At 45.0% G+C, this 25,635-nt stretch overlaps 1 protein-coding gene across 1 annotated transcript in view; it reads right to left on the bottom strand.

Moving 5' to 3' along the window:
• The window catches only part of TRIM31 (tripartite motif containing 31), a 39,538-nt gene extending 14,398 nt beyond the window's left edge, over positions 1-25,140 (bottom strand). The window contains exon 1 of the mRNA XM_070074831.1: positions 24,967-25,140. The gene's annotated coding sequence lies outside the window, so the exon portion shown is untranslated. The remainder of the gene's footprint in view (positions 1-24,966) is intronic.
• Between the last annotated feature and the right edge of the window lie 495 nt (positions 25,141-25,635).

Genomic DNA, 25,635 nt, shown 5'->3' with positions numbered 1-25,635 from the left:
CCTGGAAAGGTCGCAGCCAGTTGAGTAATGCCTTGGTCATCTGTCTGCAGAACCAGAGCTGGAGAGAGCATATGCCAGGAAGGAAGAGGGAAACTCTCCCTCTTGCAGGTCTCCCAAGCTGTGGCTGTGCCGGCCCACTCTTCGCTTTGTGTGTGCTATGACTGGTGTGGCTATGCTTCTTCCTTCTTCCTGGTGATTTTCTGCCTCCTGACCTGCTCGCCCCATGAATTTTGTCCTGGTTGGAAAACTGTCATTGTCAACAACACTCCCTTCCGTAGCTGGACCTTCCCTCTGGTCTCAAGGGAAAAGAAGGCTTCCTTCCCACCCGTTCCTCTGAGTCCCAGCGTCCACCCTCACCCCTGCCCCCCAGCATTTGCTGACTGGCCCCACCGAGAAACACACTAATAATTTTTATTTTGGTGTTTACTTTAGGTCAAACAGGGTGTGTTTCTCTCATTAAATAAATGCTAAACCTTACCAGATTGCTTGTTTTATTTGAGTCGATATTCAGAATTCTTATCTGAATAGACAGCAAGGACCTTTGAGATATTAACATTAAAATAATTAATAAAGGTAATCCTGAGTTGTCAGATAGCCTGCTCCACTTCTGACCCAGCTCTCTGCTATGGCCTGGGAAAGCAGTAGAAGATGGCCCAAGTCCCTGGGCCCCTGCACCTGTGTTGGAGACCCAGAAGAAGCTCCCGGCTCCTGGCTTCAGATCAGCACAGCTCCAGTCATTGTGGCCAACTGGGGAGTGAACCAGCAGATGGAAGACCTCTCTTTCTGTCTCTACCTCTCTCTCTCTCTCTCTCTCTCTCTCTCTCTCTGCCTCTCTGTAACTCTGCCTTTCAAATAAATTAAACATTTTTTTAAAAATTCAAAAGATGTAAAGTAAAACATTGTCAGAAGTATTACCCAAAACAAAAAAAGCAAAAACAAAACTCCTCGGTATGGAAAATGGTAGAGTTACAGAACAAAAACTAGAAAACATGCTTCACTTGAATTTATCATGAGAATTATGACAAAGGAAATACTCCATATTAAAAACTGGTGGAGTCCATTTAAGTGGTATTAGGAAGTAAGTTTACAGTTTATTAGGCAATTATGAAAATACTGAACATAAATGAGCTGAGAGTTCAAAATAAGCTACAAAAAAGGAAACTCTAAGGAAGGAAATAGAAACAAACAAGTTTTAAAGAACAATAAGGCCGGCGCCGCGGCTCACTAGGCTAATCCTCCACCTTGCAGCGCCGGCACACAGGGTTCTAGTCCCGGTCAGGGCGCCGGATTCTGTCCCGGTTGCCCCTCTTCCAGGCCAGCTCTCTGCTGTGGCCCGGGAAGGCAGTGGAGGATGGCCCAAGTGCTTGGGCCCTGCACCCCATGGGAGACCAGGAGAAGCACCTGGCTCCTGCCATCGGATCAGCGTGGTGTGCCGGCTGCGGCGGCCATTGGAGGGTGAACCAATGGCAAAGGAAGACCTTTCTTTCTGTCTCTCTCTCTCACTGTCCACTCTGCCTGTCAAAACAAAACAAAACAAAACAAAACAAAAAAAAAACAATAGAGATAGACCAATAAAATTAGAACCTTGTTCTTTGAAAATACTAATTATGAATACTAACAATTTCTGCATAACTTTGATAAGACTGATCAAGAAAACAGGGAAGACACAAACAATATTAGGATTGAAATGGAAAATAACCTTAGGAGATTAAAAGGTCACAAGAAAACGTAACTCATAGCTTTATATCAGTTAATTTGAAAATAGATACAAAAGGGGCCGGCGCCGTGGCACAGTAGGTTAATCCTCTGCCTGCGGCACCAGCATCCCATATGGGTACCGGTTCTAGTCCCAGCTGCTCCTCTTCCAATCCAGCTTTCTGCTATGGCCTGGGAAGGCAGTGGAAGATGGCCCAAGTCCTTGGGCCCCTGCACCCGCATGGGAGACCAGGAAGAAGCTCCTGGCTCCTGGCTTTGGATTGACACAGCTCTGGGCATTGCGGCCATTTGGGGAGTGAACCAATGGAAGGAAGACCTTTCTCTCTGTCTCTCCCTCTCACTGTCTGTAACTCTACTTGTCAAATAAATAAATAAAATCTTTTTTTTTTTTAATTTTTGACAGGCAGAGTGGACAGAGAGAGAGACAGAGAGAAAGGTCTTACTTTTCCGTTGGTTCACCCTCCAATGGCCGCCGCGGCCGGCGCGCTGCTGCTGGCACACCGCGCTGATCCGAAGCCAGGAGCCAGGTACTTATCCTGGTCTCCCATGGGGTGCAGGGCCCAAGCACTTGGGCCATCCTCCACTGCACTCCCTGGCCACAGCAGAGAACTGGCCTGGAAGAGGGGCAACCGGGACAGAATCCAGCGGCCCGACCGGGACTAGGACCCGGTGTGCCGGCACCGCTAGGCGGAGGATTAGCCTGTTGAGCCACGGTGCCGGCCTAAATAAAATCTTTTTAAAAATAGAAAAAAAAAAAGAGAAAGAAAGAAAATAGATACGAAAGTGTTTAAAGGAGATATAAATGCTGAAAATTGATTCAAGAATAAATGAACAATCTAAAGGTGTCAGTTCCATTTAAATCATCATATTCATAGTAAAAAAAAAAAAAAACTTCTATAAAAGGAAACAGTTTGGGGCCAGCACTGTGGTGTAGCAGATAAAACTGCAGCATGTAGTGCCCACATCCCATATGCGCTGGTTCAAGTCCCTTCTGCTTCACTTCCAATCCAGTTCTCTTCTGTGGCCTGGGAAAGCAGTAGAAGATGGCCCAAGTGCTTGGGCCCCTGCATCCACTTGGGAGACCTGGAAGAAGCTCCTGGCTCCTAGCTTCGAATCAGCACAGCTCCAGCCGTAGTGGCCATTTGGGGAATGAACCAACAGATGGAATACCTCTCTCTTTCTGCCTCTGCATCTCTGTAACTTTGCTTTGCAAATAAATAAATAAATCTTTTTTTTAAAGGAAAACAATTTCTGATGGATTCAAGGAACAGGCAACATCTAATTTACAGAACCCCTGTCTTATATAAACTATTCCAGAGAATACAGAAAAGGACAACTATCCATTTCTTTTTATCAAAGCTAGTACAGCCATCATGACAAAATCAGTCAAGGGCAAGGCAAGCGATGAAAATCATAGACACAGGTCACTTATCACCATAGATGCTAAAATCTTAAAATCAGATGTCACTTATCACGGTAGATGGTTAAAATCTTAAAGTATTAGCAGATTGAATCCAAAAATTTAATTCTACATTTAATTTTTTCTTTTAAAAATTTTATTTATTTATTTGAGATATTTGAGAGGCAGAGTTAAGACAGAGAGAAGGAGACAGAGAGAGAGAGAGATCATCCTCCACTGGTTCACTCCCCAGATGGCCACAATGGCTGGAGCTGGAATGATCTGAAACCAGGAGCCAAGAGCTTCTTCCAGGTCTCCCATGTGGGTGCAGGGGTCCAAACACTTGGGCCATCCTCTGCTACTTTCCCAGGCCATTAGCAGGGAGCTGGATGGGAAGTGGAGCAGCCAGGACCCAAACTAGAGCCCATCTGGGATCCTGGCACTGTGGGCAGAGGCTTAACCTATGTACTACAGTGTCAGCCCCAATTCTACCTTTTTTAAAGACAAAAATGTTAGTTTACAATGTCTTAAAATCAATACTGTTGTATATTTACCAATGCACACACATATTACTGAACAAATTTTCCTTTTCTTCATGCATCACATAGCCTCCATCTCAGTCCTACTCCTCTACCTCCTTTTTAATCAAGACTAGTTTTTAGGAGGTTTTTCAGAAAAACCTCTTGATGGTAAATTACCTTGGTCTTTTTGTCTGAAATAATTTGTGTGTGTGTGTGTGTGTGTGTGTCTGTGTATTATAACCAAATAATGTTTATTCAAGGAAAGCTAGAGAGATTTGTCAAAGACAGAAAATCTGTTGACAAAATCAACCCAAGATTAGATGCACCTCCATCTAAAAAAATAGAATTTAACACCCTTTATGATAAAAGCTTCCACCAAAAAGGAAAGAAGGTACTTTAATCCACAAACGGGTTTTCTGCTGAAAACATAACACAAAAATCACATCTAATTATAAAAGCTTAAAAATTAAATTCAGGAGGGGCTGGTGCTGTGGCACAGTGGGTTAACGCCCTGTCCTGAAGTATGGGCATCCCATATGGGCGCTGGTTCAAGTCCTGGCTGCTCCCCTCCCGATCCAGCTCTCTGCTATGGCCTGGGAAGGTGGTGGAAGATGGCTCAGGTTCTTGGGCCCCTGCACCCATGTGGGAGACCCGGAGGAGGCTCCTGGTTCCTGGCTTTGAATTGGCACAGCTCCGGCCATTGTGGTCAATTGGGGAGTGAACCAGCGGATGGAGGACCTCTCTCTCTCTTTCTCTCTGCTTCTCCTCTCTGTGTGTAACTCTGACTTTCAAATAAATAAATAAATCTTTTAAAAAATTCAGGAACAAATCAGTAATGGCCACTGTATTAGTATTATTCAGCCATGCACCACAAGTCCCAGCTAAGGCGATGAGAAGATGAAGGAAGAGTTTAAGCATTGGAATATAAAAAATAAATTTGTTACTATTTTCAAATGCAATAGATTTTCTTCATAAACAACTCAAAAAAATAAAAATTATTAGAGCTGATTAAAGAGATGCTAGATGGGGGCCGGCGCTGTGGCACAGTGGGTTAATCCTCCACCTACAGTGCTGGCATCCCATATGGGTGCTGGTTCGAGTCCCAGTTGCTCCTCTTCCAATCTAGCTCTCTGCTATGGCCTAGAAAACCAGTAGAAGTTGGCCCAAGTCCTTGGGCCCCTGCACCTGTGTTGGAGACCCGGAAGAAGCTCCTGGCTCCTGGATATGGATCAGCTCAGCTCCACTCTAGCCATTGCGGCCAACTGGGGAGTGAACCAGTGGAAGGAAGACCTCTCTCTCTGTCTCTCCCTCTCACTGTCTGTAACCCTACCTCTCAAATAAATAAATAAAATCTTTAAAAAGGAGAGAGATATGCTAGATGAAGATTTACAATTAAAGTCAATCTTTTCCAAAAACCAGAAATAACCCATTAGAAAATGTAATGGTAATTTTTAAGAATTATTTATTTATTTATTTTTAAAGATTTATTTTATTTATTTGAAAGGCAGAGTTACAGAGAGAGGGAGAGGGAGAGAGAGAGAGAAAGAGAGAGAGAGAGAGAGATCTTCTATTCACTGGCTCACTCCCCAAATGGCCACAACAACCAGGGCTGGGACAGGCTGAAGCCAGGAGCCATGACTTTCATGCCGGTGTCCATGTGGGTGCAGGGCCTAAGAACTTGGACCATCTTTCACTGCTTTCCCAGGCACATTAGTAGGGAGAAGTGGGGACCTAAACCAGCACCCATAGGGGATACCAGCATCACAGGTGGTGGTTTTACCTGCTACACCACAAAGAGGGACCCTAAGTTATTATTTATTATGTGTAAAAAAATGCATAAACCTATAAAACATGGAAATAAATTTGTTAAAATATGGGGGGAATAAACATAAGACAAATTTTTTTTCATTTTTTTTTTTGAAAGGCAGAGTGGACAGTGAGAGAGAGAGAGACAGAGAGAAAGGTCTTCCTTTGCCGTTGGTTCACCCTCCAATGGCCACCGCGGCCGGCACACCGCACTGCTCCAATGGCAGGAGCCAGGTGCTTCTCCTGGTCTCCCATGGGGTGCAGGGCCCAAGCACCTGGGCCATCCTCCACTGCACTCCCTGGCCACAGCAGAGAGCTGGCCTGGAAGAGGGGCAACCAGGACAGAATCCGGCGCCCTGACCGGGACTAGAACCCGGTGTGCTGGCGCCGCAAGGTGGAGGATTAGCCTAGTGAGCCGCGGCACCGGCCGACAAATTATTATTTTTTAAAATATTTATTTGAAAGGCAGGGGTTTTGCTCACCCTTCCTCTAAACCCAGAGTGGCGCCAGTTAGGCTTTCTCCCATCTGATAACTTCAGAGGGAAAACTCAGATAGGAGTTTCTAGTATTTACACCCATAAAGTCTTTTGTTTCAGGAGAAGATGTGAGAAGACAAACACCCATCCCCTTAAAAACTCCTGGCCTCAACTGGACTGTGTGCTCAGCCCTCTGCCTCTCTGCTAAGCCGCCCGCCTGGCCTGTCCAGGTGTAATCTCTCCGCTCAACCATGTAACCCCGCTCTCCCCCAGCCTGAGTGACTGGGCACTCTCTTTCAGGTTCTGTCTGGAGAGGTGCCCATCCGTTCTTACAGATGTCCCTTCCCTAATAAACCTTGCTGTTTTACTTTCCACTACTCTCTGTCTCATGTTTAAATTCTTTCTTGCACAAAGACAAGAACCTTGCCATTCACCGGTAACAGCTAGACAGGGGGAAGCTTGGAATGATGGGCAGGACCCCCTGGAGAATCCTCCAGGGAGCAGGATACTTGAAATGCAGATATCAGGCAGAAGGGGCGGAGATCCCCACCTGGCAGATCGGGTAGAAGGGAAGGGGTAGGGCAGGATGCAGATACTGGGCTGCCCCTGAAACGTTATCAGGATGACTTTGAGATGCATATGCTGGACCCAAATGTCTCCTTAGGCCTTTGTCACACACACATAAGCTCATATCTGACTTCCTACCTAACATTTCTTGGACGAAGACAAGAACCCTGCCATTCACCAGTAACAATTTGAGAGGCAAAGAGAGAAAATGAGCTCCCACCTACTGGTTCACTCCCCAAATGCCTGCAATAGCTGGAGCTAGGCCAAGGTCAAAGCCCAGAGCCAGGAACACAACTGAAGTTTCCCATCCCATGTGGGTGGCAAGAACTCAATTACTTGAGCTATTACCACTGCCTCTCAGGGTCTACTTTAGCATGAAGCCGGAACTGGAGTGCAAGTACTCTGATGTAGGAGATGTGTATCTTAACCACTAGGTTAAAATGTTAAACCTCACGTTTTGTGAATTTTTGCATAAATATACTACATCTAGAGATTATTAAATTTAAAAATGGACAGATAATAAACTGAAAATTCACAGAGCAATAAAACCAATCAACCAATAAGCATAAAAACAGTAAGCTTGAAAATTCAAGTTATAATAAAGAAGATACTGTTTTACATCTCAAATTTAAAAGTCTGGGCATAGAAATGTGGCCAAGTGTGTTGGGAAATGGGGATGCCTGTGACCTGCCAGCAAGAGTATAAATCACAATGATTTAGTAGAATTTAAAAAGTGTACTTTCATTTCCAGATCATGCAATAATGTCAGTGATAACAGAGATACTACCACTAATAATAAACAAAGGTCAACATTTACTGAATGCCTATCACATCCTAGGCAAGGGTCCAAGTGCTTTGTGTATTAGCTTAATTATATAGGGAAGGTTTGTTTTCCCATTTTGAGGACAAGTTAACTGAGACCAAGAGAGATTAGGTAACTTTCCCACTGTCATTTAGTAAATAGAGCAGAATGAGGACTTGAACCCAGGAGTGAGGACTTGCACCCAGGTAACCTCCAGAGCCTTCCAATATCTGTAGAATTCTGTGCTTCTGGAGGACACTTTGCACATGTGCACTCAGAAATATGAGTACATGTAGATGAGGGTGAAGTGCAGTATTGTTTATAAAACAAAACATTGAATAAAACCCATGTCAGGGTTTCTCAGTCACAACACCATTCATGTTTGTGGCTGCAGTGTTTTGTGGTGGGGCCGTCTGGTGTACCATAGGTCATTTGGCAGCATGCTTGGCCTCTGCCATTGCATTCCAATTGTATTCCCCTCCACCTGCTGTCACACAGAAATGTCCCCAGACCTTACCAGTGTCCCCAGGGAACAAAAGCTCGGGTTGATGTCGCTCCCCCTCTTCGTGGAGGAACGACACTAAACCCTGCCTAGGTTTCCTATCCGAGTCACAGCACCATTATGTCGCTCCCCCTCTTCGTGGAGGAACGACACAGGACCCTGCGCTGTTCTTTTGTCTGCTCGGCCCTTCCCGGGTTTGCTGCTGGTTCTTCCCGGGTTGGCTACTGTCCCTTCCACCTCCGTGGAAGGGCGGTTCCCCCTGCCACTTTCCCCATTTCCGCGGGGGAGCGGCACACCGCCGGCCGGCTCTCTTGGGGGCTGCTCAGGTGTTCCTTCAGATAGATGTTCCCTTTAGATGTTCCCGGTGCATGTTGTCTCTCTCCTCCTTTATAGTCCTCTTCCACCAATCCCAACTCTGCTACCCACACGCTGAGTACGCTGCTCTCCTCCAATCAGGAGCAGGATCAGCTCCTGCAGGTCATCACTCAAGTTGGCGAGAGGCAGCTGCGTAGAAGCTGTTTACTCCTCTCCCAGCGCCATATTGTGAGAGCAGATGCATAGAATAAGTCTTAATTCCAGTAACTTAGTCTAGTCCGAGTTGCTCCCCACAGGTTGACAACAGAACCACTCATCTGTATCCATTCATGTAGCTGAGTCTCAAAACAATGAGATCACTGACACACACTTGAAATCACACAAAGCAGCACTCCACATACCTTGTATCACCAATGTTTGTACATATGATAGGAGGTTAGCCTGAGAGGATAAACCCCAAGTGTGTCAAATTTCCTGAGAGAAATGGAACAAAGACAAGGACAACATGGAGAGAAGAAATCTTGAATTTACCTGTGATACTTATTTTTGAAAATATTAAGTAAAAACCTTATTTTTAAAAAAGATTTTGTTTATTCATTTGAGAGGCAGAGTCACAGACAGAGAGAGGGAGAGATGGAGAGAAAGGTCTTCTATCCACTGGAATGGCCACAATGTCTGGACCTGGGCCCATCTGAAGCCAGGAGCAGGGAGCTTCTTTCTCTCACATGGGTGCAGAGGCCCACACACTTGGGCCATCTTCCACTGCTTTCCCAGGCCATTAGCAGGGAACTGGATTGGAAGTGAAGTAGCCAGGACTTGAGCTGGTGCCCACATGAGATGCTGGCACTACAGGCAGTGGCTTAGCCTACTATGCCACAACACCACCCCAATAAAGCAAAACTCTTACATTTGTTAACCCTAGGTTATGGTTAGAAGGGTGCTACTTATATTATTTTCTATTGTTTTCCATATTAATTTTTTCCAAAATAAAACAATCTATATAAAATAGAAAAAATACAAAAAGTGAAAATGATTATAAATAGAAGCTCAAAAGAATCCTAAAATCAGTTCCAAAATAATTAAAAAGTTTGATTTTTCTACCACTCAGGAAAACAGAAATAATAAGATACAAATACAATTACAAGGTAAACTCCATACTCATTGATTGGAAAGCTTTTTCTGAGTGTCCAGAGCTAAGGAGGATGTGGAAAAATGAGACCCTCCATGAAGGGCTGGTAGGGGTGTAAGTATCACCATCTTTTTGAAAAGCATCAAGGTAATTGATATAAAATTCAATCAATAGGTAACTAGAATAAAAGTAAATAAATATATTTATTTGAACTCTTAAGGAATAAAATGTTTGCTGAGTAGGTGGATAGAATGAGGTTATCATATGATCCCATTTGAAAAGAAGAGGCTAGGTGAGGTTATCTTATGATACCATTTAAAGTCCTCCACAAAAATCATATGTGCAAAGAGAAAGCAAAGAAAAAACCCATGAAATAAATATATAGTGCAAAATAGGTTTATATATAAATGATGCTCATAGTGCTCAATATTGCTTTTCAGTTTTGCTGTATTGCTCAATAAAAAGGTCAGACCAGACATGGCATTAAGAACACCCAACAAAATGTTCCATTTTTTCCTTAGAGGGGTTCATTAAGACATAAGCATAAATTCAGAGACAGGTCAAGGGCTATTTTACCAAAGCAAATAGAAACATCCCCTGGTGGTCTCAGCCCTCTCCGAATGCCAGAAGAAACTGCAGGGTTCCACTTGGGTGAGAGCAAGGAACTTCACTAACTCAGTTGGCCTGTGTGATGACTAATTTTATATGTCAACTTGGGTTGGCTTTGGTACCCAGGTATTTTGGTCAACACCAGTCTATATGTTGTTATAAAGATATTTTTATTCAAGAGACAGAGACAAAGAGCTCCTACCTACTGATTGGCTCCCCAAATGCTTGTAATGACCAGGGCTGTGCCAGGCCAAAACCAGGAGCTGGGAACTCAATTCAGGTCTCCCAAAACGGTGACAGGAAGTCAATTACTTTAGCTACCTCCACTGCATCCCAGGGTCTGCTTTAGCCGGAAGCTGGAATCAGAAACCAGAATTTAGTACTGAATCCAGGCATTCCAATGTGGGATGCAGGCATCTACTAGGCCACATCCCCGGCCCTAAATAAGGTTAACGTTGAATCAATAAATTTGAGTACAGCTCTGCCTTAGCTCTCCAGCCCTCAGGACTGCCCTGCCAGTCCCCAAAATCAAGTGTACCAATTCCTTAAATGTTTCTCCATCAACACACAATTGGTCCTGCTTCGATGGAGAATCCTAACCTATCCACCTTCAACTCCTGCCCTCCATAGTTATGCTATTTGGGCATTAAATGACATCAGAGAAAATTGGCAAGAAGAAATAGAAATATGGTTACAGCCAAGAATCTAAATACACCCCTATCAGAACACGTCAGACCATGAAATATTCTTGTAGCGTGGAAGGACGGTGCCCAGAGCCCAGCACAGAGCTCTCTATCATTCCTCACTCTGGAAACTGCATTTTAATAAAGATACCCACAGGTTGGACCACCTCTAGGGGACAGTGGAATAGTGAACAGTTTGAAATCCCAAAGACAGGATCTGGTGTTGGCCCCAAGAGATAGAGGGATGCTGCCTTCCAAATGCCAGTGGACCCCTACCCTACCTGTGGTCTTTACACTCCTATGCAGACTGCTGTGAGCTGAAATGCGGCCCCTCCTCCTATGTGTATGGTGAAGCCCTAATCCCTGGAACCTGAGAATGTGACTCTGTTTGGAAACAGGGCCTTCAAAAATGTGGTAAAGTTAAAACAAGTCCCTAAGAGACAAGATTCAGACACTGAGAGGCACCAGTGATGCTCTGTGGAGGAATGACCGCGTGGAGCGGAGACACAGCAAGACAAGGAGACAGCTGCCCTCAAGCCAAGGAGGAAGGCTTTGAAAGCCACAGTCTTGGACAGGTGGCCTCCAGAACCATGGGGAATAAGCTCTCTGAGACAGTGCTCCAGCCATAGCTTTTTTTTTTTTTTTCTGTTAGAACAGCCCTCACAAGCAGATGAACTCATATGGCTATAGAGTCCAGCGGACATCTTATCCCTGGATTTGGATTTCTAGCTCCATACCAGGGTCTTCCCAGCCCACACCTCCCATGGGACACCACTCTTCAAACTTCTGCATGCAGGCGGTTCTTGGGCTGGGATGTGAGCTGGCTCAGTCCCTGTGGACCACCTCCTCGGGACACACTGTGGACATTCTTTATAAATGCACTGAGGGCCTTTGAACCCAGCAATGCTGTGCCTAAAAATCTGCCCTGAGGAAATCGTCAACAGCATATATATTCAAAGGAAGGGGACCGGAAGGATAACTTACTCTCTCCTTATAACACTTGTTACCATGTCCAGTACCACCTAGGCACTGCTGGGACAGTGAACGCAGTGGACAGAAGGCCCACCCATTGCAGAAAGCCAGAGAATAGATCAGCTCACCTGATGAGGTGTTCTTTTCAAGATAATACACATCATAGAGAAGAAATGAGGAGGAGAGGGTGTGGGGAGCAAGTGGTAAGCCTCCAGTTTTCAGTATGGGCCTCAACATGAGCCTGAGAATGTGGCAACTGGGCCCTGACTTCAAGGCAGCTCACAGAATGTTGGTCATGGTTATGGCTGTTTGTTAGAATGATAGCTCATAATTTTCCTTTGCATTTTCTTCTCTCTTTTTTTTTTTAAAGATTTATTTATTTATTTGAGAGACAGAGTTACAGAGAGAGAGAAAGGTATTCCAACTATTGGTTCACTCCCCAAACGCTGCCAGGGCTGGAGCTCAGCTGATCTGAAGCCAGAAGCCAATATTTTCTTCCGGTCTCCCATGTGGGTGTAGGGGCCCAAGCACTTGGGCCATTGAGCTAGAACAGAAGTGGAACAGCAGGGACATGAACTGGCACCTACGTGGGAATCCCGTGTGGCAGACAGAGGCTTATCCTATTATGCCACAGCACTAGCCTCTTGTATTTTCATGTACTTCCCAAATATATGACCATTAACACACCTGCTTTTATGACATTAACGATAAGCCACTTTCACTGACTCACATTTTCTCAGGATAAAGTCTTGACTCCTCTTTCAAGTTCTCCTGCCTTCCATCTAAACTTATCTTTTGTTCCCCAGGACTGTCTTTTCCTGTCAGACTGATACTCTCTGACCCAGTTTTGGCAAGACAGACTCAGCAAATGAAAGTACAGAACACCCAGTTAACTATGAATATCAGATAAATAATAGATAATGTAATATTTGAGACACACTAAAGATTTGCTTATCTGAAATTCAAATCTAACTGATCATTCTATGTCTTACCTGGTGACACTGCAACTGATCTTCCTCTCTTGTAAGCTGGAACAGGCTCTTCCTCATCTCCTCTCATCTTCCCAGGTAAACTAGAGGGAAGGGAGGAAGGCTAGGGGTGCTGGGAATGAGACAAGCCTCCCTGTCAGCTCCTGTATCAGTAGCAGACTTGGGGGATGGAAGTGGGTGGGGCACAGCTAAAAAGACCCTTTCTTGACCACGGTTTGTGCCTTCCCTGCAGATAAAGAATGCCCCTTTGATCATAAAATTGGGTAACTTGAATGTCCAAAGTTCCCCCAGGAAAGAGATCATTTTAGTTAGGACATTTATTCAACATTTCCAGCTTTTTTTTTTTTTTTTTTTTTTTTTTTTTTGACAGGCAGAGTTAGACAGTGTGAGAGAGACAGAAAGGTCTTCCTTCCATTGGTTCACCCACCAAATGGCTGTTACGGCCAGTATGCTGCGCCGATCCAAAGCCAGGAGCCAGGTGCTTCCTTCTGGTCTCCCATGTGGGTGCAGGGTCCAAGCACTTGGGCCATCCTCCACTGCACTCCCGGGCCACAGCAGAGAGCTGGACTGGAAGAGGAGCAACTGAGACAGAACTGGTGCCCCAAGCAGGACTAGAACCTGGAGTACCGGCGCCGCAGGCGGAGGATTAGTCTAGTGAGCCGTGGCACTAGCCATTTCCAGCTATTTTAATTCACATAAAACATCTTTAGTAAATAATTTTTAATCCATTTTTTAAAAGATTAATTTATTTATTTGAAGGGTAGAGTTACAGAGGGACAGAGGCAAAGGGAGAGAGAGAGGTCTTCTATCCACTGGTCTACTCCACAAATGGTCACAACAGCCAGAGCTGGACTGATCCGAAGCCAGGAGCCAGGATCTTCCTCCCAGTCTTCCACACGGGTGCAGGGGCCCAAGGACTTAGGCCATCTTCCATTGCTTTCCCAGGCCAAAGCAGAAAGCTGGATCGGAAGTGGGGGTAGCCAGGACTTGAACCAGCACCCATGTGGGATACTGGTACTGCAGCCAGCAGCTTTACCCGCTGTGTCACAGTGCCAGCCTCTAACCTGATTTTTTTAAAATACTTGTTTTTATTTTTTGCTTTTTAAAACAATCATTTAAAATGTTAAATAATTTAAGAGGGCTTTAAAAGTAGACAGCTTTTGTTGCAAACAAGGATGCTTCTTCATTTGTGTGACCTACTCTCTGCTTCCACAGCTCCCCCACTGCTAAGGTATCTAGGCAGACATTAGCTGCATATGTGCAGAAGGGACCCAAAGAAAATGGGAACTTCTTTGGTAGAAATTTTTATGTGGTTGAATGAGGCAAGAAAAGGAGAAGCAAAACTGACTAGCAGTTACATTTCAAAAGTATTGCTGGGGCCTGCACTGTGGCTTAGTGATAAAACCACAGCCTGCGGTGCTGACATCCCATATGGGCACCAGTTCGAGTCTCAGCTGCTCCACTTCCAATCCAGCTCCCTGCTAATGGCCTGGGAAAGTAGCAGAGGATGGCCCAAGTGTTTGGACCCCTGCACCCACATGGGAGACCTGGAAGAAGCTCCTGGCTCCTGGCTTCTGATCAGCGCAGCTCCAGCCGTTGCAGCCATTGGGGAGTGAACCAGTGGATGGAAGACCTCTCTCTCTCGCTTGCTCTCACTCTCGCTCTGCACCTCTGCCTCTCTATAACTCTGCATTTCAAATAAAATAAATAAATCTTTAACAAAAAGTATTGCTTTTGTTTGATAACCTTGCTAGGTGGATCCCAAAACTCTGCCAGGTGCATCTGGGAAACTTTCCCAGCTCTATGCCCAGGAGGTTCTAAGGTTCATTATGAAGTCCTAGGAGGAATTTCAGAAATTCCATGCTCCAGAAAGCTCTCTGCCTACCCATATTCCAGCGGGGGCATGAGGAGGAGAAACAGAGGGCCCATACCAAATCCGTAAAACCTCCAGTCTGAACGTGGACTGGGCTCTCAGCTCTGTCCTGAGATGGCTGCCTGGTCTATCAATGTGTTCACTTCATTAAACTTTGCTTCACTCTTCACACACCCTTCTGGTTCATTCCTTCATACTTCACCACCATGAGGCAACGAAGCCGAGCTGCTAGGAACAGTGACTCAGTCCTGTTTCAACACCATACACTGGCTCCTTCCACGGCCCTTTCCTGTCAAGGTCAATTCATGATTGAAATCAAGCCTCATTTGTAGGGTAGAAGGCTGGTACTCCCCTCTCTCCTGACAGATAGCAGGTGGCCAGACCCAGAGCTGGCACAGGAGAGCTGGTGCAACCAGGCTGCCAGAAACTCTCGGGCTGGCATCCAGAACCTCCAGTGTGCAAAGCCATGTATTATCAGCCAACTGCCCCCCATAAGCCCACATCACAGATGGCCGGGGAGCTAGGGAGATGAGGCACCCAGGGAGCAGCCGTGTGAACCCTCCCAGATTATAGAAAACTCGTCCACTTAAGGCTGTGAAAACAAAATTCTTACCCATGTCTCTGCCTTTCCATTCAGATGTCCTCAGCCCTTACCACAGGAACTGGGACAAAATAGTGGATTTTTCAATTGATACACTAATCTGAGCCATTTTATGCACTCTCTGTGCTGACATGACAAAAATCTTGTGAAAAACAGAAATGCTTTACCTACAAAATTTCACTTAACACACATACATATATTAAAGATTTATTTATTTATTTTAAAGGCATAGTTGGGGGGGGAGGGGTCTTCCATCCCCTGGTTCACTTCCCAAATGGCCACAACGGTCAGAGCTGTGCGGATCCAAAGCCAGGAGCCAGGAGCCAGGAGCTTCTTCCGGGTCTCCCACACGGGTGCAGGGGCCCAACGACTAGGCCCATCTTCTACTGCTTTCCGAGGGACTCGAACTGTGAGACCTGAGCCTGGATCAAGGTGTAACTATTTTAATTAGGCCTCCATCTTGTAACTTGGGCTTGAGCAGGCCCTGAACTCTGAGCCAGAAGCTCCTAAAAGTAAATACAGTAAATACAATAAACTCTCCTAGCAACAGCCGATTAACAGATAACAGAGAAATACCTGGAGTTTCTGGTGTCTTCGCAGGGCAGAAAAGGTGACTGATAGCTACCTGAGACCCTGCAGTTCAGCAGGTACACCCCATCAGCTCGGACCCTATGCTTCGGCCAATCAATTCAAAAGGCATCAACCCCAAAGCCATCCAACCACCTTTAGTAGGTCCGTTCCCGCCACTGGATGCACTAATCAGTTCTAGGAGATGTCCTTTGAATTTCCCGCGGGATGAGATGATTTGCTAAATGGTACCATGATGTATAGCATGTCTCTGAAAACCCTATAAAAACCCTGTTAACTGAAGGGTCGGGGCTCTCAATTCAGACCCGCTGCATCGGTGTTGATTGAGAGACCAGACCCGGACCTGCAATAAAACTCTCATGTGCTTTACAGCGGTATCAGCTCCTTGGTGGTCTTTGGGGGTGACTGAATCGGGCATAAGAGAACCAGTGCCCATATGGGATGCAGGCGCCGCAGGTGCATGTTAGCCTGCTATGCCACAGCGCCAGCCCCAAAGTACTCGTTTTTGACGTGCATTCCCGGCAGCTTTCGGGGCCCACATTTCAGGGCTCCGGGCCTCGGCTTCCTAATCTGTAGAATGGAGATGGCCACTGTGCGAAAGATCAGAAGTGCACAGGACCCAGGAGAGGCGCCGGTAACCTGAGGGCCACCAGGTCAGGCGGGCTGGGCGGAGGACCCGCTGGCGGTGGGCGGGGCCGGCCAGGCAGCTCGGCTGCTGTGATTGGCTGTGCGCTGAGGCCGGAATTGCGGGCCCCGCAGCCACTAGGGGGCGGTGCGGCGGGTCGGAGGAGTGGGTGACGCGCGCGGCCGTGGGCCCGAAAGGTGGACGGCACTGGGAAACCGAAGTATGAAAAGCAACCGGTTCTGATTCTGTGGCTCTGATTCCGTCTGGAATTCTGGATCCGAAGACAGGAACTGAAGATGGAGCGGGCGCCGCAGCCCCTCGTGATGGTTAGAACTTTCAGCGGAGGCCGGGCTCGTGGGCCTGGGCACGCGGGCCTCTGCCCCTCACATGGGTCCCCATGCCGGAGCCTCGGGGACCCTGCCGCTCAGCGACTGGGCCCGCATTCAGCGCTCTCTGGGGTTCCTGCGGGACACCGGCCCCGACCTGGGAGCTAACTCCCCCCGTCCTCAGTCCCACGGGCTGGAGGAGACTCCCAGGTCTGGGATTTGGCGCTTCCGCAGTGCTGGGGCTGCTTAAGAAAACAGATAGGAAGCTGGGGAAATTAGGAACCAAGGTAAACCCTGACTTAGCGTGAGAAAAGAAGTGACAATACATTTAAAAATTTTAAAAGCTGACAAGTACCACAAACATCAAAAAAATCTAGAAAAGATTATGTTTCTAATAACTACATGAACCACCACTATTTTTCCTCCATTTTACTTTTTAATTTGAAAGAGTTACATGGAGAGAGAGAGAGAGCCCCTCTGCTGGTTCACTCCCCAGATGGCTGCAACAGCAGGAGCTGGGCCTATTGAAGAGCCAAAGTGACTATTTTAAAACAATAAAAAAAAGCAGCTTCCGTTTCCCATAGCAGACCCAGGTCCTTGTAAAAGCAGGCATTCAGGCATCCCAGAGATATCAAAGCTTACCAGGGACAGCTAGCTCAGTAGACCAAGGACAGCACAGTAGAGATTGCTAAACAAAGTAACTCCCTGTACCCAAAGCTTCTGCGCTGTATGTAACTCTTTTCCTGCTGATGTATCCCTTTTTTCCTTTAAAAACTCTCCCAAACAAAGACCAGGGCCTCACTCCTTCCTCCACTGTGCCAGTTGCTTGGATGGGGTCCCTGTCGTGGCTTGTACTCCCGAATAAACCTTGCTCTTGCAGTTCGGTGTGATCGACTCTCTGGGGGTCTCTGCGGGGATCTAATGATCTGGGTACAACATAATTTGGGGGCTCGTCTGGGATTGTGATCCCCAAGAAGCCCCCCAGCGACCTCGACCCCAAAGGTTTGCTCCAGTAGACTGGATGAGTTCGTTAGTCTATTTGTTCATTGTTTAACTGTGTCTAAGTCTGAATCTGTAGCATCGGCCGCCGTTGCATCTGTATTCTGAATCTGTGGAGGGTCACTGCCCGAGCGGACGCGCTCGCAGGGCACACCCCAGAGGAAACGGGAGACGTCCCAATTCCTCGTCTGGGACCTGGGAAGGTCCAATCTGTATCTGGGGACAAAGAGGGACTGCTGCAAAGGTCTCGTCCCATCCGTAAGGTCTTTGGTCTCCTTCAAACTCCCGGAGGTTTGCCCTGGGAGCAGCGGAGACCTTCTGTAATATGACCATCTGAATCTGTCGGCGGAAATTCTGTACGGGCCCCTAGTTTGTTCGTCTTTTTGTTAAGTGGTGTTTGTGTTATTTCTGTTGACAACTGACTTAACTGGACAGAACATGGGGGCGACTCCATCCTCTCCACTGGATCTAACTCTTGCACGGTGAAGAAATGTAAAAAAAAAAAAAAAAAAAAAGGTGGCTCATAATAATGTAGGTTAAGGGTTGGATCAGTCAGGCTGCGGCATGAAGCAGGGCTGGGCACGCGCTGCGGCTGGATGAGGTGCCCCCCCGCGGGGGGCCGCGGTGGCGGTGACTCTGGACACGAGCCGGGACGTTCCAGTGGATTGCCCTGGCTGCGACGGGCGTTGCTGCGGCCGCCTTCGGGGAGTTTGGTGGGCACAGAGCGTGCACGTGCGCGCCGCACTCCCGGGGTTGGGTCACGAGGAGGAGATCCTTCTCCCCCCCCAACCGGCGCCGCGCGGTGCCGCGCGGTCTCCCCCTCCTCGCCAGGTCCGTCCCTGGGGCCGCGGTTCCACGATGCACCTCGCCTCAGCCGGTGCCTAGCAGCCGACTTAGAACTGATGCGGACCAGAGGAATCCAACTGTTTAATTAAAGCATCATGAGGGTGTTGACCCGATGTGATTTTTAACCAGTGCTCTGAATGTCAAAGTAAAAAAAATTCAATGAAGTGCGGAGAAGCCGGCAGGAGCCCCGGGGGGGCCGGCAGTGGCGTCCGGTGAGCTCTCGCTGGCCCTTAAAAATCCGGGGGAGAGGGTGTAAATCTCGGCTGGACTGTACCCATATCCGCAGCAGGTCTCCAAGGTGAACAGCCTCTGGCATGTTGGAACAATGTAAATGTTAAAAAGGACAATTACAATTGGGTTAATTTCTGTAAAGGAGAGACTCCATGTCCATCACCAGGCTCTGTTGGTGGGTCTCCAAGTGGCAGCGCTGCACGCAAGATTGGCGCAAAATTCAAATTTGGCCTTGGAGACTGGCGTGGACTGGGTAACTCTCCTCCCCCTTGCCTTATCTCAGAATTTGAACTTTACCTTAGAATCAGGTCTGGTCCAAAGTCTACTCTCCCTGTCTTATCAATGAAACAAATCGGGTATCCCGCCCTTATGATGGCTCTTGTTTTATCTCAAGCAAGCCAGAAGATATTGCTTTGTAACTTGCTGAACCTATTTTGCGATTTGTTTTAACAAATTTCTGGGTGGTCAGTACTCAATGAAACAGTAATAGGTAATTAGCACTTGTTTTAGATAAATACAATTTTAATTTTAATTAAATTCAGATAGAGATATATAATATCAGCATCTCAAGTCATTTAGGTGTAACTGCTAATTTAAATTGGGTAAAGACAAATGAGATAAGTGTCTAAATGTAAACTTTGGTACTTTCAACACCTTATGTTCTATAGAAAAACTACTTGAATTTGCTAACGTGTTTTCATAGATTGTCCATATAAAAAATAGTTCAACATCACTTAAAAGTAATTAATGCTGAAATTTAATGTGTTACCTTGTTTAAAAATGTTGTCTTGACTTAAAAAATTTTAATAGGTTATTTTAAAATGTAAAGCAAAAAAAAAAAGACATAAAAAATCACAAGTATAAAAATAAAATGCTTCAAGTAAGTTAAAGAGGTTGTGTAAAATTCACAAAAAGTTATAAAAAAATTTTTTAAACATGAAAGCTATTACTGATTTCCTGTTAGAACAATAAGTTAATCTATTATGTTCTCTTGATGTCTCTGTTAAATTCTAATTGTTTAAAAACAACTGAGTTTTTATTAAAAGCTATGAGTTATTTAAATATGTGCTTATTTTCAAACCTTTAAATAATCACCTTGTAACAATGATCAAATTTGGTCTGTATTATGTCATAGTATAAAATAGTATTAATACAAATGTCTGAAAATTGTAAAGTCTGGTAATCTAGTCTTACTAAACATAATGGTCATCCTGGTGAAGGGGCCCCAGAGGCCTAAAAGAGTTAAGTGTGCCTTGTAAAATCCTACAGGTACTTTCAAAATGCTATGTAAAGTAAACAAGTGTCTCTTGTTGGTTAACAAGTTTGTAATTTTAAATATGACAACTTAAGACAACTTAAGGTCTTTTGTCATCCACAGTTTTGTATATCAGATTTACTACTCATAAAACTAAAACTGTTTGCTTCTGTTTTTAACTGTCCTCCTATAGGTTGCAATGGACTTTTTCCAGCTACATCTATTGTATTCAGCACTTTGGGATGACTCTGTAAACTGATAAAGCCAATAATGTATTACAGGTACCAACTGGGAAAAAGTATAGTTAACTGAGGTTACTAAGATCAGAAAGTAATTCAAATCAATTGGTGATTTATAAAAAAGGTTAAAAATTTTAACAACTATCACTGAAACTGCTTTATTGTTCTGATGTATGTGACCCTGTAGTTTGCTGTGAAACTAAATGCATCTATCTAATCAACTCCTCTGTAACATTTATGTATGTTTTTCTAATGTCTCTGCTGGTCTAAATGTTCTGTATACAAGAGTTATCTCAAGTGTTACATATTGCTGTAGAGCTTGATTATATTGTAATCTGTAACAAAATGTTTCCCATAAGTTTAAACAGCTAAAGTTGATTGAAAATTCGTGTAACCTAAATCTCTGTAAACTTGTTAGAAGGAAAAAACTGAAAACATTTTATAAATGTGTGCTTAAATTTGCTGGTTAAACAGACTACACCATGGTGGGTATTTAAGAGATGTTTCCAAGTACATGTATTCTTAAAATTTGTAAGGGACATTGAACTTTCCTAAGTTGTTGTCTAATGATTAAATCTACTTGCTAAGTTTTCATTTGATATTACTCTTGAAATGTTTGTGCATGAAAGAGCTGCCCTGCCTTTTTGACCCTATTGCCATATATGATTATTCCTTGTGAGATTACTTAATTACTTGGATTAAAGACTAGCATAGGAAATTAAAGCCACTGCCAGGCAACACCACACAGAGTAACATATCTGTTTTGCCTCTGGTGGTGCAAGGTTTTTAAGCATGGCTGGTAACTGGTAAGATTTTGTAGTGGCCGGCACCACAGCTCAATAGGCTAATCCTCCGCCTGTGGCACCAGCACATCGGGTTCTAGTCCTGGTCAGGGTGCTGGATTCTGTCCCAGTTGCCTGTCTTCCAGTCCAGCTCTCTGCTGTGGCCCGGGAAGGCAGTGGAGGATGGCCCAAGTCCTTGGGCCCTGCACCTGCATGGGAGATCAGGAGAAGCACCTGGCTCCTGCCTTTGGATCAGCGCGGTGCACCAGCCGCAGCAGCCATTGGAGGGTGAACCAACGGTAAAGGAAGACCTTTCTCTCTGTCTCTCTCTCTCTCACTGTCCACTCTGCCTGTCAAAAAAAAAAAAAAAAAGATTTTGTAGTGACAATCTGGCAGTATCCTTGCATAGCTATTTGGGTAAGGACATAAGTCAGTTCTGTTAAAGGTCAACCATGTTCAGGAATCAGAGTAACTCAGCCCAGATAAATATTCATTAGAAACATGCCTATGACTATAGACTTCTAGTCTAGGCAACAAAAATTAGAAGTGAGACTGAGCACTCCCTTAACTTGCATTCTCTAGTCTGCTTTAACAAAAACCAGGAGGAAAAGAAAACTGGACATCAGAAGCAATGTAAAGATGGGTGGCAGGCCTATTACAGGCAGCTCTGTACAGTGATCTGCCCTCAGGGAGACCCAGCAGGCCAGTCCACTGCAGTTGCTTTCAATGTGGTAAGCTTGGGCTCCAGCAGAAATCAGCTTATAAAGAGCCCTGGCAGCTCTGCCAGCCAAGAGTTGGATCACTGGAAATGGAACTGCCCTGGAGTTGAAGGACTTCAGGTCAGAGCCACAGATCTTATTGGTTCTAAGCTGAAAAGCCCTTCACTTAGCCCAGCCTCCAAAGTGACCACCAGTGTTGAGAGAATGGCCAAGTAGGATCAGAAACATTGCAGACAGAGCTGTAAATTTCCTGTTGGAGATGCCACCTACCTTTACCTGGCCAGCTCTCTTCCCAGGCCAGGTAAGTAATAAAAGTCAACAGAGTGCCTTCCCCAAGGAGGTTCACACCTCCCTTAAAATGTACCCTATGTAAAGAGATAGATAGGTCTAGGCCCCTTAACTTACAAGACCTAAAGTCACCAGGTTATTATCAAGCCCCTTTTATCAGGTTCTCTTTGCCTCTCAATCGGAAAACTTATTTGTAACTTGGACAACACCTTTCTTGACTCCTCTAATAGCAACTCTGTCCTTTGTTAATAGCAACTCTGTCCTTTGTTCTGGACCCTGTCTGGCCCACTCCTGGGCCTCATTCCTTTGTAATTTTGTTGCTTATTAAAGTCAGTGGTATACAAACATTCTGTACATATCCTGTGGGGGCAGCAGTAGTATCTTTTAAACAGTATTACCATAAGTAGTGTACTTCAAAATGTAAATTACCTTGTTTAAAACTGTGACTTTAACATTTGTATAATTAGTGCATATGGTATCTGCTCTCCATTATCAAAATAATTCATTATTAGGTAAATTTGGCTAGTAGGGAATACAGTTCTGTGAGCAGTGTTTCCTATTAAGTATCAACTGCTGTCTCAGTTACAAATAGCAACAGCAGCTCTGCCTTGTTGAGGAAAAGTAAATGCACAAAGTTAAAAAGTTAAAGACATGCTACAAATAACTAGTCATTATTCTGTGTATAAAAGTAGAGCAGAAATTAAACAGTAAAAATTTCTGTAAATTCTTTGTTCTCTGTAGTGGATTGCCACTTATACTCCCAACATGTGTGTACTGATAATCCTCTCCCACACTAATGAGTGGCTTTTCTCCCAGTTTTGGCTGGAATCTGCCTTATCCTCACCCTGTCTCTATACTACAGTGTCTGTTTAAGTGTTTACAGCTGGTGATGGAGTGAACCAAGGCCTTCGGCAACCAGGCGGTCAACCAAATGCTACTACAGGAATGTCTCGGCTCCCCACCCAGGAGACAGTGGCTTAAGACATCGCCCCATGGCAGTGAAGAGTGCCTCATTGCTCCACGACAGCAGGGGTGACTCTGAAGACGGATCGTCATCCCTCTGCACCTCTTGGATTTCTGGGACCAATGTGGTGGGCTGTGCACCACTCTGGGAAAGAATGCTGCTTTTATGCCCATCACTCGGGCCTAATAAAAGATAACATGACTGGCTAAGGTCAGGGAGGGCTGGCAAAACAAGAGAACAGGAGGCCTCTCAGGGGTGGTTTGAGTCTTGGTTCAATTCTTCTCCGTGGCAAGCCCCCTACTATCAGGACTCATAGGGCCCCTTGTTCTCCTGATTTTAATTTTAACCTTCAGCCCTTCCATTGTTAACAAACTTATACAGTTTATGAAACAGAGATTGGGCACCATTCAATTAATGGTCCAACGGTCCCAATATAAACCCTTCAATGTTTGTAAAACCTATAAAATGTCTGTCCAAAACCCATGATTGGGTTCTTCAAACATGCACAAAATCAATAGGGGAATGAAGAGCCAAAGTGACTCCATTTTAAAACAATAAAAAAAGCAGCCTCCGTTTCCCATAGCAGACCCAGGTCCTTGTGAAAGCAGGCATTCAGGCATCCCAGAGATATCAAAGCTTACCAGGGACAGCTAGCTCAGTAGATCAAGGACAGCACAGTAGAGATTGCTGAACAAAGTAACTTCCTGCGCCCAGAGCTCCTGTGCTGTCAGCCCCGGCTGTAACTCCCTGAACCCAAAGCTTCTGTGCTGTATGTAACTCTTTTCCTGCTGATGTATCCCTTTTTTCCTTTAAAAACTCTCCCAAACAAAGACCGGGGCCTCACTCCTTCCTCCGCTGTGCCAGTTGCTTGGATGGGGTCCCTGTCGTGGCTTGTACTCCCGAATAAACCTTGCTCTTGCAGTTCGGTGTGATCGACTCTCTGGGGGTCTCTGCGGGGATCTAATGATCTGGGCACAACACTATCTGAAGCCAGAAGCCAGGAGCCAGGAGCGTCTTTTGGATCTCCCATTGGGGTGCAGGAGCCCAACGACTTGGGCCATCTTCTACTACTTTCCCAGGCCATAGCAGAGAGCCGAATTGGAAGTGGAGCAGCAAGGACTTGAACTGATGAATGTAAGGGATGCCAGCACTGCAGGCGGTGGCTTTACGCTCTCTGCCATAGCACTGGCTAGTGTTAAAAGCTTCTTAAGTGCCCCTTAGATTTCAGGGCATTTCAAATTTTCACAGCAGTGACTCACCTTAAATACATTACTGAAGGTCATCTACCTTGTTGTAAAGATGCACTATGAAAATATGTTTGTAGATATCAATATTTTATATCAAGTTAACCAGAAATATTTCAAAATTTCAATGTTTTATAAAATTCATTCTTCACCAATTGATTAGAAAAAAACTAAGCATCTATTTTTATAATTAAAATCATTTTTTTCCCTCCAAAAATTAACGCCTTTGCTTGAAACTAAAAAGTTTGTATTCTTTTAATTCTCTGTCTGAAATCAGGATAACTTCTACTGAATTCATGTTGAAACATGTAAATATTTAATTTTTTGATATATGTATAATTGTATATGTTGTATTGTCAAATATATTCCTGAAGAAAAGCACTTCTACTTTGACTAGATATTGATGAGACTGAACCCTAGACTTAAATTTTATGCATCTAAGGATTGAAAGGATAGCTTGTCTTCACTGTCTACATACTTCTGGCAGCTCATATGATGGGACATGTTCTTATTCTGGAGGTCCTCCAACCTTGCACTTCAGTCTCATGTCAAATGAGTTGTCTTGGTGGTAGCAGTGTTCCCAGAAGACATTGCTACACTGAGACAGACAGCAATAACTTGATTATATATGGAAGTGCTTTTGAACCACATAACTTAGTAAACCCAAACAGTGTAAGCCCAACTCAATTTCCCTTCAACTCGATCCCCCAAATGTCACTGATAGAAGGATACTGTGGTAGAGAAAACTGAAATAGAGACAGCAATCCTAACTGGAATTAAAATATCACTTTTACAAATTCATAAAATATGCAGGTACTTCACAAAGTTCAAAGAAAGTGAATATCATGAAAAAAAAACCGCATGAATTTCAAAAAGATTTTTGCACCAAAATAAACTTACTTTGCTCTCTCCACAAATGATTCAACGTGTTTTCATAGTATGATGTTGGAATGCATTGTTAGGTCCTGTCTCAAGGCCTTGGAATGGGACAGTCAAGCCACAAACTTCAAGGTAGGTCTTACTCTCACATCCCGAAAGGGCAGCACAATTACCTCTGAAGTCTCCTCCCTCTGGGCTGTGTCTCACTCTCTGCACTTGCTGGCTTGTTTTGATTCTTTTCTATTACAAGGAAGTGGCTAGTTGAGCAGTCTTAACCTTTTATTGAAACAGGTGTGTCCAGCTAAGTACTTACAGTAAGTCAGCCGTTCACACACACTCCACTTGGGGGGTGGACCCATCCCTTTCTAAGTCTGCAACCAAAACTTCTGTGCCAGTCTGTCATGCTGTGCTGCTCAGAAGCAGGTTTCAGGTAGCACTCAAATATTAAGAAGTCTCTTTTTTATTTTTTTGTTTGAAAGACAAAGTTCAGAGAGAGACACAGAGAGAGAGAGAGGTCTTCTATTCGCTGGTTCACTCCCCAAATGGCCACAACAGCTGAGGCTGGACAGGATGAAGCCAGGAGCCAGGAGTTTCTTTCAGGTCCCCCAAGGACTGCTTTCCCAGGCTATAGCAGAGAGCTGGATCAGAAGTGGAACAGCTGGGACTCCAACCAGTGCCCATATGGGATGC

The sequence above is a fragment of the Oryctolagus cuniculus genome, chromosome 5 (genome assembly GCF_964237555.1).
Source record: "Oryctolagus cuniculus chromosome 5, mOryCun1.1, whole genome shotgun sequence".
NCBI lineage: Eukaryota > Metazoa > Chordata > Mammalia > Lagomorpha > Leporidae > Oryctolagus > Oryctolagus cuniculus.
This window is presented reverse-complemented; position numbering and strand designations above follow the sequence as displayed.